Raw genomic sequence first — 17,031 nt, 5'->3', positions numbered from 1 at the left:
CTTTTTGTAGCAAAGGACAAGCCTGGACAAACTCTTAAATGAAGTAAAGCGCTCCCGAGGACACATGGGAATTATCGTCAAGCTAGTTTTCATCACGATCATATGATTCGTGTTCGGTACTTTGATAATTTGATATGTGGGTGGACCGGTGCTTGGGTACTGTCCTTACTTGGACAAGCATCCCACTTATGATTAACTCCTATTGCAAGCATCCGCAACTACAACAAAAGTATTAAGGTAAACCTAACCATAGCATGAAACATATGAATCCAAATCAGCCCCTTACGAAGCAACGCATAAACTAGGGTTTAAGCTTCCGTCACTCTAGCAACCCATCATCTACTTATTACTTCCCAATGCCTCCCCCTAGGCCCAAACAATGGTGAAGTGTCATGTAGTCTACGTTCACATGAAACCACTAGAGGGATGACAACATACATCTCATCAAAATATCGAACGAATACCAAATTCACATGACTACTAATAGCAAGACTTCTCCCATGTCCTTAGGAACAAACGTAACTACTCACAAAGCATATTCATGTTCATAATCAGAGGGGTATTGATATGCATAATGGATCTAAACATATGATGTTCCACCAAGTAAACCAACTAGCATCAACTACAAGGAGTAATCAACACTACTAGCAACACATAGGTACCAATCTGAGGTTTGGATACAAATATTGGATACAAGAGATGAACTAGGGTTTCAGATGAGATGGTACTGGTGAAGATGTTGATGGAGATTGACCCCCTCCCGATGAGAGGATCGTTGGTGATGACGATGGTGATGATTTTTCCACCTCCCAGAGGGAAGTTTCCCCGGCAGAACAGCTTCACCAGAGCCCTAGATTGGTTCCGCCAAGGTTCCGCCTCGTGGCGGCGGAATCTCGTCCCGAAAGCTTGCTTATGATTTTTTCCTCAATGAAAGACTCCATATAGTAGAAGATGGGCATTAGAGGGCCACCAGGGGGCCCACGAGGCAGGGGCGCGCCCAAGGGGGGTAGGGCACGCCCCCCACCCTCGTGGCCAGGGTGTGGGCCCCCTCTGGAACTTCTTGCACTCAGTATTTTTATATATTATGGAAATAGCTTCCGTGAAGTTTCAGGACTTTTGGAGCTATGTAGAATAGGTCTCTAATATTTGCTCCTTTTCCAGCCCAGAATCCCAGATGCCGACATTCTCCCTCTTCATGTAAACCTTGTAAAATAAGAGAGAATAGGCATAAGTATTGTGACATAATGTGTAATAACAGCCCAAAATGCAATAAATATCGATATAAAAGCATGATGCAAAATGGACGTATCAACTCCCCCAAGCTTAGACCTCGCTTGTCCTCAAGCGAAAGCCGAAATCGAAAAATATGTCCACACGTTTAGAGATAGATGTGTCGATAAAAATAAAATACGGACATGAGGGCATCATGATCATTCTTAGAACAGCAACATATATATATATAAATTGTCATATGATCTCTTATGCTAAAGTAACAATTCAATCACAATTTCAAGTATGAATCATAAACTTCCTTGAGAACCAACAAACTCTAATCTCAGTCATTGAGGCAATTGCAATTTATCATAACATAGGAAAGAGTCAATATAAGAGCTTTTCAGCAAGTCCACATACTCAACCATCTTTTAGTCTTTCACAATTGCTAACACTCACACAATATTTATGGGCATGAAGTTTTAATCGGACATAGAGAAATATAGGGGTTATCGTTTTGCCTCCCAACGTTTTACATCAAGGGTAATGTCAACAATAATAGTTCATGAAAACTCGCATCCAATTAGCTATATATATCAGGATCTTTCCAACACATTGTGCTTGCCAAAGGATAAAATGTAAAAAGGAAAGGTGAAGATCACCATGACTCTTATATAAGGTAGAAGATAAAAGTAAAAGATAGGCCCTTCGCAGAGGGAATCAGAGGTTGTCATGCGCTTTTATGGTTGGACGCACAAAATCTTAATGCAAAAGAACGTCACTTTATATTGCCACTTGTGATATGGACCTTTATTATGCAGTCCGTCACTTTTATATCTTCCATATCACAAGATCGTATAAAGCTTATTTTCCCCACACTAATAAGTCATACATATTTAGAGAGAAATTTATATTGCTTGCACCGATGACAACTTACTTGAAGGATCTTACTCAATCCATAGGTAGATATGGTGGACTCTCATGGAAAACTAGGTTTAGGGATATTTGGAAGCACAAGTGGTATCTCTACTTGGTGCAAAGAAATTGGCTAGCAAGAGAGGGAAAGGCAAGCTCAACATGTTGGATGATCCATGACAATATAATTTATCTCAGATGAAAGAAAACATAACCCATTACGTTGTCTTCCTTGTCCAACATCAACTCTTAGCATGTCATACTTTAATGAGTGCTCACAATCATAAAAGATGTCCAAGATAGTATATTTATATGTGAACCTCTCTTTCTTTATTACTTCTTATTAATTGCAACGATGACCAAAACTATGTTTGTCAACTCTCAACAACTTTTATTCATCATACTCTTATATGTGAAGTCATTACTCTCCATAAGATCCATATGATCTCTTTATTTATTTTATTCTTTCTCCTTTTATTTTATCCCCTCAAGATCATAGCAAAATAATCAAGCCCTTGACTCAACACTAATCTTTATTATATAGCTCACGGACTCGATTACATAGAAGGATCATAAAGCAAAACTCACAACTAGATCATACTAAAACTTTATTCTACTAGATCAAGATATTATCAAAAGGATCGAACTAAGAAAAACGGTAAAGATAAAAGTGATGGTGATACGATAACGGGGCACTCCCGCAAGCTTGGTAGTTGCCAAGGGGAGTGCCCATACCAGATGCTCAGTTCTTCTTTGTTGGTGAAGAAGGTGGAGTTGTTGATGATGGATAGTCTCACATCGAGCGTAAGAGGTCCTCCAACTTGCGGATAATGCCCTTGAGTGCGATGATATGCTCCTTCAACAAAATATTTTCACATGTGAGATACTTGTTTTGTATACGAGCTAACTCAATCATCTTGAAAGCTTCGATCTCAGTTGGGCTAAGAAGATTGTGATCAAGTTGAAGGGTGTCTTCTGCTGCCGGAACTTGGTCCTCCGTGGCCTTCTTGATCCCTTCATCCTTGTTGATCTCCATAGGTTCTTCCCTCTTCAGTTCTATCTTCATTAGCCAAGCATCGTTGTCACCATTGCTGGAGGAGGGGGACGACATGATGCCTGGCCTTGACAACCCTGACAGAAAACAGCTCGAAACAAGAACAGGAGATATTTGTGTGATACGGTGGTCAAAACCTTCGGGAGATTATATAATGAATTTTTACCGACCAAAAGAAGTATGTGCAAGAAAACGGAGTCCGGAGAGCGCACGAGGTGCCCATGAGGCAGGGGGGCACGCCCAGGGGGGTAGGGCGTGCCTCCCACCCTCGTGGAAGCCTCATGTCCTTTCTGGTCTGCTTCTTATTTTCCTATTTTTGTAAATATTCCAAAACGGATAAATATTGCCATTAGAACTGTTTTGGAGTTGGTTTACTTACTTTACCATGTACCTATTCCTTTTCGGAGTCTGAAACATTCCGGAAAGTGTCTCTTATGTATTCCTCCGGGGTTACGGTTTCAAGAATACTAGTTTCAACATTTATAGGATTACCTGAGATATAATGTTTGATTCTTTGACCGTTCACCACCTTCGGATTTGTGCCTTCGAAGTTGTTGATTTTTATGGCACCGGAACGATAGACCTCCTCGATAACGTAAGGACCTTCCCATTAGAGAGAAGTTTGCCTGCAAAAAATCTTAAACGAGAGTTGTATAGCAATACATAATCACCTACATTGAACTCACGCTTTTGTATCATTTTGTCATGCCATCTTTTAACTTTTTCTTTAAACAGCTTGGCATTTTCATAAGCCTGGGTTCTCCATTCATCAAGTGAGCTAATGTCAAAAAGCCTCTTCTCACCGGCAAGTTTGAAATCATAGTTGAGCTCTTTAATAGCCCAATATGCCTTATGTTCTAGCTCAAGAGGTAAGTGACATGCTTTACCATAAACCATTTTATATGGAGACATACCCATAGGGTTTTTATATGCAGTTCTATAGGCCCATAATGCATCATCAAGTTTCTTGGACCAATTCTTTCTAGATCTATTAACGGTCTTTTCCAAGATTAATTTGAGCTCTCTGTTACTCAATTCTACTTGACCACTAGATTGTGGGTGATAAGGAGATGCAATTCTATGATTAACATCATACTTAGCAAGCATTTTACGAAAGGCACCATGAATAAAGTGTGAACCACCATCAGTCATTAAATATCTAGGGACTCCAAACCTCGGAAAAATAACTTCTTTAAGCATCTTAATATATGTGTTATGATCAGCACTACTAGTTGGAATAGCTTCTACCCACTTAGTAACGTAATCAACAGCAACTAAAATATGTGTATACACATTAGAGGAAGGAAATGGTCCCATATAATCAAAGCCCCAAACATCAAATGGTTCAATAACAAGTGAATAATTTATAGGCATTTCTTGGCGTCTACTAATATTACCAATTCTTTGACATTCATCACAAGACAAGACAAACTTACTGGCATCCTTGAAGAGAGTAGGCCAATAAAAACCGGATTGCAATACCTTGTGTGCAGTTCTATCTCCAGCATGGTGTCCTCCATAGGCTTCGGAGTGACACTTGCGTAGGATTTGTTCTTGATCATGCTCAGGTACACAACATCTAATAATACCATATACTCCTTCTTTATAAAGATGTGGGTCATCCCAAAAGTATTGTCTCAAATCATAGAAGAACTTTTTCTTTTGCTGGTATGTGAAACTAGGTGGTATAAATTTAGCAACAATATAATTAGCATAATCAGCATACCATGGAGCTGTTCGAGAAGCATTTATGACATTTAGTTGTTCATCAGGAAAGCTGTCATCAATAGGTAGTGGGTCATCAAGAACATTTTCTAACCTAGAAAAGTTGTCTGCAACGGGTTCTCAACTCCCTTTCTATCAATAATATGCAAATCAAATTCTTGTAGCAGGATAACCCATCTAATAAGTCTAGGTTTAGCATCTTTCTTTTCCATAAGATATTCAATAGCAGCATGATCAGTGTGAATAGTTACTTTAGAATCAACAATATAAGGTCTGAACTTATCACAAGCAAATACAACTGCTAAGAATTCCTTTTCAGTAGTAGCATAATTTCTCTGGGCATTGTCTAGAGTTTTACTAGCATATTGAATAACATTTAATTTCTTATCAACTCTTTTCCCTAGAACAGCACCTACGACATAATCACTAGCATCACACATAATTTCAGAGGGTAAATTCCAATAAAGTGGCTGAAGAATAGGTGCAGAAATCAATGCTTTCTTAAGTATTTCAAATGCTTCTACACAATCATCATCAAAGACAAAAGGAATATCTTTTTGTAATAAATTAGTCAGAGGCCGAGAAATTTTTGAGAAGTCCTTAATGAACCTCCTATAAAAACCAGCGCAATCGAGGAAGCTTCTTATACTTTAATGTCCTTGGGACATGGCATCTTTTCAATAGCATCAACTTTAGCTTTATCAACTTCAATGCCTCTTTCAGAAATTTTATGCCCCAAGACAATACCTTCATTAACCATAAAGTGGCACTTCTCCCAATTCAGAACAATATTAGTTTCTTCACATCTCTGCAAAACTAAATCAAGGTTTCTCAAGCAATCATCAAAAGAGGATCCATAAACGGAGAAATCATCCATGAATACCTCACATATCTTTTCACAAAAGTCATAGAATATAGCCATCATGCATCTTTGAAAGGTAGCAGGTGCATTACAAAAACGAAAAGGCATACATCTATAAGAAAAAGTACTGAAAGGGCAAGTTAAAGTGGTCTTTAATTGATCATCAACTGACACAGGTATTTGAGAGAAGCCAGAGTAACCATCTAGAAAGCAAAAATGTGTATGTTTGGATAATCTTTCTAGCATGTGAACAATAAAAGGCAAAGGGTAATGATCTTTTTTAGTAGCCTTATTTAATTTGCAGAAATCAATTAGCATCCTATAACCTCTAATAATTCTTTGCAGGATCAATTCATATTTATCATTAGGAACAACAGTAATACCTCCCTTCTTAGGGACACAATGGACATGACTTACCCACTGACTGTCAGCAACGGCATAAATTATACCTGCCTCAAGGAGCTTTAATATTTCCTTTCTTACCACTTCTTTCATCTTAGGATTCAACCGTCGTTGGTGATCAATAACTGGTTTGGCGTCTTCCTCCAAATTTATTTTGTGTTGACATAGAGTGGGACTAATGCCCTTAAGATCATCAAGAGTATATCCAATAACAGCATGATGCTTCTTCAGAGTTTTCAATAATTTCTCTTCCTCCTTCTATGAAAGGTTAGCACTAATAATAATAGGATATATTTTCTTTTAATCAAGATAAGCATATTTAAGAGTATCAGGTAATGGTTTAAGCTCAAACACGGGATCACCCTTGGGTGGAGGGGGATCCCCTAGGATTTCAACAGGCAAGTTGTGTTTCAGAATAGGTCCCTGTTTAAAGAGTACTTCATCTATTTCCCTCCTTTCATTCATAAACATATCATTTTCATGGTCTAGCAAATATTGTTCTAAAGGATCAGTAGGAGGCACGACAATAGAAGCAAGACCAATAATTTCATCCTTACTAGCCAATTCTTTATCATGGGGTTGTCTACGAAATTTAGAAAGATTAAACTCATGAGACATATCCCCTAAACCAATAGAAACAATATCTTTATTATAGTCTATCTTAGCATTGACAGTATTCAAGAAGGGTCTACCAAATATAATGGGACAAAAGCTATCTTGTGGGGAACCTAGAACAAGAAAATCAGTAGGATATTTAACCTTCCCACACAAGACTTCAACATCTCTAACAATCCCAACTGGTGAAATAGTATCTCTATTAGCAAGTTTAATGGTAACATCAATATCTTCTATCTCAGCTGGTGCAGTATCATGCATAATTTCTTTGTATAAGGAAATAGGTATTGCACTAGCACTACCACCCATATCACATAAGCCATGATAACAATGATCTCCTATTTTAACAGAAATAACATGCATGCCTATAACAGGTCTATGTTTATCCTTAGCACCAGGCTTGGCAATTCTAGCAGTTTCTTCACAGAAATAAATAACCTGCCCATCAATATTATCAGCCAAGAGATCTTTAACCATAGAAATATTAGGTTCAAATTTAATTTGCTCAGGGGGTTTAGGTGTCTTAATATTACTCTTGTTGACTACGGTTGAAGCTTTAGCATGATCCTTAATTCTAATAGGGAAAGGTGGTTTCTCAACATAAGCAGTAGGTACAACAGGATCATTATAAGTGATAGTCTTTTCTTCAACTTTAATAGGTGCAACTACTTTTGTTTCAATGGGAGGATTATATTTAAACCACTTCTCCTTGGGGAGATCAACATGAGTAGCAAAAGATTCACAGAAAGAAGCTACTATCTAAGAGTCAAGTCCATATTTAGTGCTAAATTTACGGAAAACATCGGTATCCATAAAAGATTTAACACAATCAAAATTAGGTGTTATACCTGACTCCTTACCTTCGTCGAGATCCCAATCTTCAGAGTTGCGTTTAATTCTCTCCAATAAATTCCATTTGAATTCAATAGTCTTCATCATAAAGCAACCAGTACAAGAAGTATCGAGCATGGACCGATAGTTGTCAGAAAGTCGAGCATAATTTTTTTGAATAATAATTTATCTTGAGAGCTCATGATTGGGGCATGCATATAACATTGACTTAAGCCTCCCCCAAGCTTGAGCAATGCTTTCTCCTTAGCGAGGCCAAAAATTATATATATAATTACGATCACGATGAACAAGATGCATAGGATAAAACCTCTGGTGAAATTCCAATTTCAATCGCTTATAGTCCCATGATCCCATATCATCACATAGCCTATACCATTTCAATGCATCTCCCTTCAAAGATAAAGGGAAGACATTCTTCTTGATAACATCATCGGGCATACCTGCAATCTTAAACAATCCACAAACTTCATCCACATAGATTAAGTGTAAGTCGGGATGCAATGTTCCATCTCCTGCAAAAGGATTAGCTAGCAGTTTCTCTATCATATTCGAAGGAATTTCAAAGTAAACATTTTCAGTAGGTTCATTAGGTTGAGGGGTAACTAATTGTGGTTCTGGACAAGGTGAAGATACCCAGAACAAGCCCCTCAAAGGATTACTTTCCATAGTAACAAGTGACAGTAAATTTCAGCACACTATATAAAATTTTCCTTACCAAATTCCACCTACCAACAAGTGTAGAACCCAACGAGGAAAGAGTCTTGATGACCCACAAGTGTAGGGGATCTATCGTAGCCTTTTCGATAAGTAAGAGTATCGAACCCAACGAGGAGCGGAAGGAAATGATAAGCAGTTTTCAGTAAGGTATTCTCTGCAAGCACTGAAATTATCGGTAACAAATAGTTTTGTGATAAGGTAATTGGTAACGAGTAGCAAGTAATAAAAGTAAATAAGGTGCATCAAGATGGACCAATCCTTTTTTTAGCAAAGGACAAGCCTGGACAAACTCTTATATGAAGTAAAGCGCTCCCGAGGACACATCGGAATTATCATCAAGCTAGTTTTCATCACGATCATATGATTCGCGTTCGGTACTTTGTTAATTTGATATGTGGGTGGACCGGTGCTTGGGTACTGTCCTTACTTGGACAAGCATCCCACTTATGATTAACTCCTATTGCAAGCATCTGCAACTACAACAAAAGTATTAAGGTAAACCTACCATAGCATGAAACATATGGATCCAAATCAGCCCCTTACGAAGCAACGCATAAACTAGGGTTTAAGCTTCTGTCACTCTAGCAACCCATCATCTAGTTATTACTTCCCAATGCCTCCCCCTAGGCCCAAACAATGGTGAAGTTTCATGTAGTTGACGTTCACATGACACCACTAGAGGGATGACAACATACATCTCATCAAAAAATCGAACGAATACCAAATTCACATGACTACTAATAGCAAGACTTCTCCCATGTCCTCAGGAACAAACGTAACTACTCACAAAGCATATTCATGTTCATAATCAGAGGGGTATTAATATGCATAATGGATCTGAACATATGATCTTCCACCAAGTAAACCAACTAGCATCAACTACAAGGAGTAATCAACACTACTAGCAACCCACAGGTACCAATCTGAGGTTTGGATAGAAAGATTGGATACAAGAGATGAACTAGGGTTTGAGATGAGATGGTGTCGGTGAAGATGTTGATGGAGATTGACCCCCTCCCGATGAGAGGATCACTGGTGATGACGATGGTGATGATTTCCCCCGGCAGAACAGCTCCGCCAGAGCCCTAGATTGGTTCCGCCTCGTGGCGGCGAAGTCTCGTCCCGAAAGCTTGCTTATGATTTTTCCTCAACGAAAGACTCCGTATAGCAGAAGATGGGAATCGGAGGGCCACAAGGGGCCCCAGGAGGCAGGGGGCGCGCTCAAGGGGGTAGGGCGCACCCCCCACCCTCGTGGTCATGGTGTGGGCCCCCTTTGGAACTTCTTGTGCTCTGCATTTTTTATATATTCTGGAAATAGCTTCCGTGAAGTTTCAGGACTTTTGGAGCTGTGCAGAATAGGTCTCTAATATTTGCTCCTTTTCCAGCCCAGAATCCCAGCTGCCGACATTCTCCCTATTCATGTAAACCTTGTAAAATAAGAGAGAATAGGCATAACTATTGTGACATAGTGTGTAATAACAACCCATAATGCAATAAATATCGATATAAAAGCATGATGCAAGATGGACGTATCGGCTATCTTCCCTCATTTATTGTATGACACATCATAAAAAAATCATATGTGGCAAAGTCTACTGACAACTATCCTACAACCGTTGGAGATGCCCTAACATATATAGGTAGTAACATCACACATATCTATGTTAAATAGACGATGTGGCAAGCAATAAATGAAGAAATGGAGGAAAGTGGTAACATAGCTAGTTACTAGTAGTATGAGTAACATCACACACATATCAAGGCAAAATGAGTCTATAGCCTAATAAATGAAGTGTTGCATGTTAGCACACATATGTTACTCCCCACTATAGAGGTAGTAACATAGACTAGTAACACGTGCATGTTACTACCCATTGTGGCCAGTCTAACTAGCTACGTTACCACTTTCCTCTCTTTCTTCATTTATTGCTTGCCACATCATCTATTTTATCTAGATACGTGTGATGTTACTACCTATGCTACTCCCACTGTGGGTAGTCTAAGCAGGCTATAAGGAATAGAATAATGTATATGTGCTTATTAGTTGGAGGAAAGAGAAGAGAACATGCTCTTGGTTAGTAGAGCCAGCTGCAACACGAGACCCAAGACACTTTGTGAGGATGTAAGGTGGGCCAACTATTGATAAAGTAGTACATATATAAAACTTATTATTGTACATGCCTGCTAAGAGGTTGGCTATATATGACATGGCAACTTCTTATAGCCGACCCTTGGCTGTATTATTAACCATGCTCTTAGTGAGGTAGCTAGTATATCATAGACGACTAGCTAGTATCAGATCACTAGCCACAGTGGGAGTAAGTTCAGCAGTAACATCGACTCCAACTCAACAAACTTGCTTATGTGGCAATAAGTTAACGAGGAGAGAGATAGTTTCAATAACTTAGCTAGTTACTGTAACATCACATGTCCCAATGCAATATGAGTCTATACCTAATAAATGAATCTTTGCATGACACTACACTTATGTTACTACCCACTATGAAGGTAGTAACATATATAGTCTAGGGATATGTGTATGTTACTACTGTACTCTCCATTGTGGCTATTCTCATACTACCTCCTTTCCGGTTTAACTGTGTGCCACATCATCCAAAAAGTCTAGTTGGCATGCATCGTACCGCTTGATACTCCGATATTACGACTAGCCATATTAGGGTGGCCATAGTGGGGGTATCATAGCCGGTATATCATGCACTCGGGAATATAAAATATGATGATGTGGGAAAGAAGCAGTAACATATGTAGATATCGTAATAATAAATGCTATACTACTTTGTGTCATGCATGGGCATAAATATGGTCATCTATGATATATACTCCCTTCGTAAACTAATATAAGAGCGTTTAGGTCACTATTTTAGTAATCTAAACGCTCTTATATGTATTAGTTTACAGAGGGAGCTAGTACTACTCTATGATACTATATATGCATTATGAAGAGGTACGTACATACTCTATGATACTATATATTAGTTTACAGAGGGAGCTAGTATATGGCACTCTCCACCATACTCGTGATTTCTTACTGTGGAAAAAAATGGAGGCGAAACTATGAACTCATGTTTTCATTCAAACAAAAATATGATGTTAGGTAATGTAAATGTTTTCAAAGAGCACACGGTTCACTCACGAAAGCCGTGTGTCCACTAAACCGTGGCCGATGCACCCCCCACCCCTCGGCCACGCGCGCGATATGAGTCGTGCTTTCTGATTGGCCAGAACCCAAACCCCACGGATCGTAAGTCTGCACCGTTGGATTCTCCTTGATCGAATGGCGATCCTCGTCCCCTTTGACAACACATGTACATGTTTCCAAATAGCCCCTCCCCAAAAAATGTTTTCAAATAGCACACGGTTCACACACGAAAGCTGTGTGCCAACCAAACTATGGCCGATGCCCCCCTCGTTGCGCGCTCGATCTGAGTCGTGTGTTCTAATTGGCTAGAACCCAAACCCCACGAATCATACGTCTGCACCGTTGGATGCTCCCAGATCGAACGACAATCCTCATCCCTTTCGACAGGAAATGCAATTCGGCCAGGAATTGATTTATATGCCAACATGCACAGTAAATGCCAAAAAATGTCTTACATATAGCACACAAGAGCTGAAATGTGCCAGCAAATCAAACCCTTGGTAAAATTGTGATTGGTTTACGTAGGAAAAATTTAGAGGCAAAACGATGAACTCACATCTTCATTTCAAACGAAATTATTCTGTTTGTGCACACGAGCGCTTAGAGGCAACCATTTGCATAGGCCTTTCCGTGCGTGCCGTGACCGGGCATATTTTTCAGCCTTTTCATCTAGGCCGCCAACACCCGGAGTCCCCAATACCCCCCACCGTCCGCCCGCGTTTCACTCAACTAGTCCACCCAATCTCCTTCGCCAGCTCCACCCTCCCACCAGATCCACAACAGAACCCTTTCTGGCGCCACCGTGCTCACCCCGGCCGTGTGCCCGCTCTTCGGCGTCAAGCCTACCTCCACTACCGTTCCCAACACGCGGCGGCCCGCGCCTCGCCGTCTTCGTTTGCTCGCCAGCCACCCTCGAGCATATCAATGCAGTAACCCTCACCTCTCCTGTGGTCTGGCCGAGTTTGCATTAAGAATCCTGTTAGTTACTGCTCTCCATCGCGGTGAGGCATATTTCCTTGCAATCCCTCTTCCAATTTTGTTCCGTATGTCCCCAAATTGGCTATAAAATAACGGAGAGCGTATATATGTTCATTATCTACCTTCCTTACTACATATAAGCTGTATTTGTTCCAATAAGTTACTGCCTATTTACAGATCACGGGTGCCCGAGTCACACAAACTTAACAAATTAGCAGTACATTTTCTAAATTATTGCATGGCATGTTTAGAAACCTTGATACCAAGTTGTTAGTTTTATGCTTATCCTCCTTTCCTGAGTTTCGCATGTGTTGTCTGTAGATGCCGAATAGCAGCAACAACACTCATTCAGGCCATGTATCTTCATCTGTTTCGGATAACCCCGGGTCTTCAGCAGATTGTGAGGGATCAAGTAGTCTTGAACGGGATAGAGCTGCAGCAATTACCCTTCCGGTCAGGACACGGAGGAACGCTCCAAGGAAGCCCACACACCATCCTAAAGGTGTATATGAAGTTACCGAGATTGATTTAAAGTCCTGGGCTCCAACTAAACCAGATAAATCACGCATGAGGTTCAGGAGTGTGTGTGGATTTGTTGGCAGGGCAAGGCTCAACATTAATCTGCCAAGGTTTCGAAAGGCTGACACAGAAACACGGCAAAGGATAGTCCGGGAGATCATGGATCACTTCAACGTTCCAGAGTAGTGGAGAATGTAGGTGGAACATGCTGCACTGAAGAAGGCTAGGGATGCTTGGAGAAATTGGAAGCACGTGCTGTACAAGAAGTACTTGAGTGAAGGCAAGGACCCAATCCCTGCATACCCCCAAATTAAAAAGGCAGACTCAGCAAAATTCAAAAGGGTCAAGGAAACTCCAGAGTTTGCTGAGAAGAATTTCAAGCAATCAGAACTTCAGAAGAAGAACATACACCCCCACCGTATGGGTGTGGCAGGATACTACAACATGAAACTTATATGGGAACAGGAGGACAAAGAAGCAGTAGCGGCGGGTGGGAATCCAGCCTTTAGTGAAATCAGGGGCGAACGCGCCAGAGGCTACTTGCAGGCACGTGCAAAGAGGCATGATGACGGAACTTATTACTTTGAAAATGCACTTGACGCCAAACTGTATGAAGTGATGGTAGAGGCTTTCAAGATCCCTGGAAGGTTCTACAAGAAGTTAGGGCCATGCGACATTCTGTCCATTGCTTTGGAGACAAAAGAGCCCCCTGGCCGTGCAAGGGGTATAGGTGTTAATGTCCCGCAGAAGAGGGCTTTCACGCCCAGCAAAGAAGAGAGGCGCAACATGAAAAAAGCAAGGGGTGAAATGAAGCAGAATGCATTGTTTGAAAAGTTGAAGAAGGAGATTTATCCGGCTGTTCGAAAGGATGTTGAGGAGTGAATGATGATGCAGAAGACTCTAACACTGACAGATAGCCAGCAGATGGGAGGGGAGGCGGGCATGGATGATGCCGCTTATTGCACGACAACACTGCACAAGAGTAGCTGTGCATCAGCTGACCCCAGCGACACTAAGACTGCAGCTACTTGTGATGATGCTATATCTGATCTATCTGGAATGAAAGACAGACTGAAGGGCCTGCTTACACATTATTAAGGTACATTAAAATGTGCAACAGCCTGGGTTTGCCCATCCTTCTTGGAAGATGGCCTCGTCTTGGACCATGTGCCATTGAAGCCGGGCTGTGTGAAGTGCTACATGACTGAAGTAAAGCCTGGATTCAATGGATTTTCCCTGAAGCATGTCCTAGGAGACTTCAATGAGCAAAGGACCTTGGTTGAAACACTGTTACATCACATCCAGTGGCTACGAAAGGAAATAGAGTTCATCAATGAGATTCCTGAAGCCCCGCCAAGAGCAACCACTTTCGCCCCTCAACCGGTGACGCTCTCCTTGCCACAACAACTCTCGCGGGCTGATGCATCAACCTGTGATCAGCCGGCCCGACTTTGTGGCGTACATGCCATGTCATCCTCCGCCCCAAAGTAGCCAGTGGCAAGGCCTACAACTGCTGATGACACACCACCGGTTCAGATGCCGGCCGTTGAAGCAGGGGGGAGACCCAGCTGCAGAACATGCTCAGCAGACCAACCTGGTGGAACATATTGCTAAGCAGTTTGATGCTTCAGAACCGCCTGCTAAGCAGTCTGTAGGCCCAGAACTGACTGCTCATCGGTCCATTGGTCCACAGGTGCGTGATCAACATACAATGCGTCAGCACTTCCTGCTCAGCAAACCAACTCCTTGGCACGACCTCCTCAGCACACCGACAAGTTGGCACCACCTACGTAGAAACCCGACATAGCGCCAATGCATGGTCAGCAGTCCGATGCCTCTGCTCCTACAGCCCAGCAGTCCGTCACAGTAGCACCGCCAGCTCAGCGGTCTGGCATAGATAAACCGTCTGCTAAGAAGTCCGTCCAAGCTTCACCGTCTGCTTGGTAGTCTACACTACAAAAAAAGACACTTCCGTGATGATACGTGTTTGTCACAGTAGGTCACGTTTTCTATCATGCATGTACATCCATGACGATTTTATGACAGAATCAAGATAGTCATACCTGTGCTGTCGTATAAGTGTTCCATGACATTACCAAAATTATCATCACGGAAGTGTCCACTTCCATGACGATAAATCGCGCGTCACAGAAGTGCTTTCGTCAAGGGTGACCGACACGTGGCATCCACTGTAACAGGTCGCTGTTAAGCTATCGGGTCCGGTTTTGGATTCGATAACCCGTTAACAGCCCGGACCAATGGAAAATTTCCACGTGTAAAATTCTGATTGGTCGGAGGAAACACATGTCAGCTCGTCAGTGGGTCAGATAGGCGCCTATGATATGTCGACACATGCGACGGTCCACCACCGGCCCATTTAGCTTACAAAGGCCGTCCCGTTTGACTTGGTCAAAAGTTAGTGGGCTAGCTCATGAAAAGCTTGTTAACGGTCTCTTCACAAATAGCCCATTTTACGACCCGGTAACTCATGGCCTGTTAGGGCCTACCCGAAATCAGACCAACAACATCATGTGGGCCATCGAATATCACACCAGCCCGTTTCACTTTTGGCCCATGTATGGCCCACGACGTCTTTCGGCCCATATGAGGCCTTCGTATCTTTAGGCCCTTTAAAGGCCCACAGTGATTCTAGCCCAGAATGAACAGTGAATTTCTTTGTACCCGTTAACGACCCATGATTCACATGGGCCGTTTCCAGCCCGTGTTAGTTTTCGGCCTACTGACGGCCCATACGTTCTTGGGCTCCTTTTCGGCCCTCGATTACTTCCAGCCCGTTACTGGCCTGTTCTCCTAATGGGCCAAATTTGGCCCGTGGCAAGAGTCGGCTCGTTCCTGGCTTGTTAGCCTGTTGCGCCGTTTCCAGCCCGTCCTATATTCTGGCCCATTAACGACCTGTCATGCCTGTGACAGAATTAAGCCTTTGCTATCCTCTGGCATGTTAACGGCCCGTTACCATGCTGGTCCGATACCAATTACGCTTGTTTACGGCCCATGTAGACCCATTTATCCGACGGCCCGAGGCCCATCGATTCTACGGCCGTGTTGGAGGCCCATTTAAAGACGGCTCATAGGAGGCCCATGGATCCTACGGCCCATAGCAGGGTCATGGTTACCACAACCCGTATATGGCCCATGGTTGTTGTGGCCACTAGCAAACCAGGGAAAACGAAGACTAGGAAATAAATAAGCCCGAAACTATCACTAGGCTATTAAGGCGATTGCACAGATTACATCCACTGGGCATCAAAGATCGCCACCAGTGCAAATATAGGGAACACCCTACACTATACAAAAATGGCTTACTGTTTTCTTCAGCCGGTGGCTGCACATTAAGAACAAATTTTGTATCGCAACAAAACAAATTAGAACTAAAAAACAAAAGGAAGGTTGGCATAAAAGTTAACAGTCTGGCAGATAAATGCACCACTAGAAGTTCAGAAGATCAGTTCATTTGACCTGACTGTTACGTTTTCATGCTATATTGTCTAATGGAGCACCATAACCTTTGCCTTCATTTCTCCTAGGCTCCTGAACAACATAGCAAATGTCTGATAGTATGGTTTCAAAACCATGCATATCTTGACGACATCAAACAATGTCTGTCCTTGTTTCACAAAGGGTCTCTGTTAGGGAACGGACTTGTGTTTGGAGCACAGATATACCATTGTTTTGAGCTTGCATATCTTGATCATGAGGCAGTTTGGACGAGATTTCCTTAACAACTAACCCAGTATTACGCAGGAACGTGCTTTTGGCATTGTTAGTGGACATGTACTGGCCCACTACAGCAAGAGCAGACATTACGGTTATAGTTGCCTAGCCACCTTCAGAAGGTGGCGGTTCCACCATATTTTCCATAGCTTGCTGAAAAGTTGAGTTTTTACATTAGTACCAGAACAAAAGATATTAAGGAGGCAGCAAAACCAAACAAAATAGCTTTGGTCTATATACAGAACTTATTCTAGTGAACCCACGTAAAATATTAGTTGTATTTTACTG

Source organism: Triticum dicoccoides, chromosome 7A (assembly GCF_002162155.2).
Source record: "Triticum dicoccoides isolate Atlit2015 ecotype Zavitan chromosome 7A, WEW_v2.0, whole genome shotgun sequence".
Taxonomy (NCBI): Eukaryota; Viridiplantae; Streptophyta; class Magnoliopsida; order Poales; family Poaceae; genus Triticum; species Triticum dicoccoides.
This window is presented reverse-complemented; position numbering follows the sequence as displayed.